Source organism: Petaurus breviceps, unplaced genomic scaffold, assembly GCF_028583685.1.
Source record: "Petaurus breviceps papuanus isolate PSGF00001 unplaced genomic scaffold, PetGlider_PUasm1.0 38, whole genome shotgun sequence".
In the NCBI taxonomy this organism is placed as follows: Eukaryota; Metazoa; Chordata; class Mammalia; order Diprotodontia; family Petauridae; genus Petaurus; species Petaurus breviceps.
The window spans coordinates 24,202,961-24,205,967 of NW_027186304.1; positions in this window are offsets into that span (position 1 = coordinate 24,202,961).

A 3,007-nucleotide genomic window follows, 5' to 3' on the forward strand; every position below is an offset into this window, starting at 1 on the left:
CCAAGAACCAAAGACATCAAGGTAGGGATTTTTCAAAGGAGCTATTGGTTATATCTATTGTTATAATTATATTATTTTAATTAATATATTGATTGTTTCCCTATTATTGAACTACCTTTTCATTTCAGGTATAAATCTTAGTTGGTCATGATTATTATTTTTTTGCATTGTTGCATTTTTTGTCAATATTCAGTTTAAAGATGTTTTTGTGTCAATAATTATTCGTGATCTCCTGAAATTTTCATTTTTTTTTTGGTCTTATCTTTGTTAGATTCCATCATCAAAACTATACTTGCCTCATAGAAAGAATTGGGGACTTCTGGAACACATTGCCAAAAAAGATGGAGGATTAGACATGTTTTTCCGATTCTCATGTTCTCTCAAAAGTCTCCACCATAAGAACTATGTGCACATTTCTCTCCATCAGAAAAAAAAAGGACATCAGAAACCTTAACACAATGAAAAACTGGGGAATTAACAACCGAGAAAGCTAATCCCTAATCCTTCCGGTGCTTACCTAACACTACCCTAGAGGCAGAGAGTGAGATTGGTAAAAAGTGAAGTTCCCAGTATGGGAGGCGTCTGCTACAGCTTTGAGATACAGGTTTCTCTGGCCCATTTCCTCCACTGTGAAATCAGGATAATAATAGCACCTACCTCACAGGGTTGCATAGTGCCTCGAACATACTAAGTGCTTAATAAATACTAGTTTCCGTCTTTCCTCAATGTCCTGTGGTGATAGAGTGTGGTGTCAGTTTGTTTTTTCTAAAATTCTAGGAAAGAAGGGCTAACAGATCCATAAAAACCTGTAGGTCTAGTGTTGTTCAGTTTTTCATTTCCTTCTCTTTGTGACCCCATTTGGGGTTTTTTTGGCAAAGATACTGGAGTGGTGTGTTGTTTCCTTTTCCAGCTCATTGTACAGATGAGGAAACCGAGGCAAACAGGGAGAAGTGACTTGCCTAGGTCACACAGCTAGTAAATGTCTGAGGCTGGATTTGAACCCAGATCTTCTTGAATTGAGGCTCCCACTGAACCACTTAATTGCCCAGTAGACTTAATACCCAGGAATTTTTATAAACTTATTTATCATCACTTCCTCCCTTATTTCATCTCAAGATGGCAGAGCAGGATGCATAGCCAGAAGACACCAGGTACATGAAGCATAACCTTAGCTCTTGAGTGGGATGGGGATCTGAGACCCTACTCTTGAACAAGGTCTGGGGGAAAGAAGCCTGATATCTGAGTAGTGAGTGGTTAGAAAGAATTGAGGCTTTCAAGCAAGAAATACACGAGTTTCTACCTGTGGCAATAAATTGTGGAGCAAAGAGAGTTCCAGATCTAGTTCCAGGGTGCTCGTTGGGACACAGAACAGAGCTTTTATATGGTAAAGACAAAGGAGGATTCCAGAACCTGTTCCTAGGAGCAGCTGGGAGAGAGTTTAATTCTCCCTGGGTCCAGTGGTGAAGAAAGGAGGAGTAAGTGCTTTGGGCAAGAAGCCTGATGGTAGGAGAGCCCAAACCCATCTGGGTACTTAGTGGTAATAGAGAGATGCAGCTTTGCTGTGGCTACGCAAAACGGAGTTTTGCCATATTAGTTCCCACCTAACCATGCACAGGGATATATTTTTAATTGTTCAGTTCTACTTTTATAAGCTCTAAATACCAGGAAAGGGGCTCAGCTGGTGTTACAGTTAGTAAGTCATTTGGACCACGAGGGCCAATAGATTAGACATAATTAATTGTGAAGACAGCTGGAAGAAAGAAAAAAAAAAGCAACTGAGCATGCTGTGGATAGATTGTCCATCACAATGTGTCAACACTGTCTCGATCCTGTGCCCTCTTTGGGGTTTCTACTTCTTAAATGAGAATATGAGGTCAGATCTGAGTCAAAATGCCAAGCACTGAATTGTTATTATTAACTTTCTTTGAAAATTTGGGTCTTTAGTAACAAACGAATCAAGCAAAGTGTGAAGATACAATGTTATACATTTTATCTCAATGGGGGAACGGCTAACCAAATTGTGGAATGTGAAGATAGTGGAATCTTAGTTCTGCACTGTAAGGAACAATTAAGTCTGATACATACTGTAAAGCATGGGAAGTCTCATATGGATTGATATCAAGGGAAGTAAGCAGAACCAGGAAACCAACTCAGATACATGGTTATCGTTGTTTGTGACCCTATTTGGAGTTTTCTTGGCAAATATACTTTGGCATTTCTTTCTCCAGATTATTTTCCAGATGAGGAAATTGAACTAAACAGGGTTAAGCGACTTGCCCAGAGTCACATAGCTAGTACTGGTCTGAGGCTGGATTTGAACTCATGTCTTTCTGACTCCAAGCCTGGTACTCTATATCCACTGTGCCACTTAGCTACCTAGATATGTGGTCACACTACTGTAAATGGAAAGAACATCCATAAAACAATTGAAATTGAGAAATTATGAAAAATCAAGATTTTCCCTGAAAAAGGGATACCAGAAGATATCTTCCCTCTTCCTTGGACCCTTTGCAGAAGTAAGGGTCCAAAGATGTGGAGAATTCTATATAAATAACTCCAGACTTTTGATATGTTGATTACTTTTGCAGTAATTAATTTTGCAATAATTAATTTGCAATAATTTTTTCTTATTCTTTAAAAAATTCTTTGTTATAAAGGAAGATTTTTCTTGGGGTAGGGGAGTAATAGGGGAAAATGCAGGGCTCTGTCATCAGAGGGAAAAAGTGAGAAAATGAGGGAAAGAAGAATATAATGGGAAAAACCCGAACTTGCCAAAGATCTCAGGAGGGAGAAATCTCAGCTAAAAAATCTTAAGCACATTTCCCAGTTGAAAAACAATCAAAGTGACACTTGTATAACCTATGCCAAATTGCTTGCCTTCCCAATGAGAGGGGGAGGGAAGAGAGAAAGAGAGAGAGGGAGGGAGAGAGAGAGACAGACAGACAGAGAGAGAGAGAGAGAGAGAGAGAGAGAGAGACAGAGAGAGAGACAGAGAGAGAGACAGAGA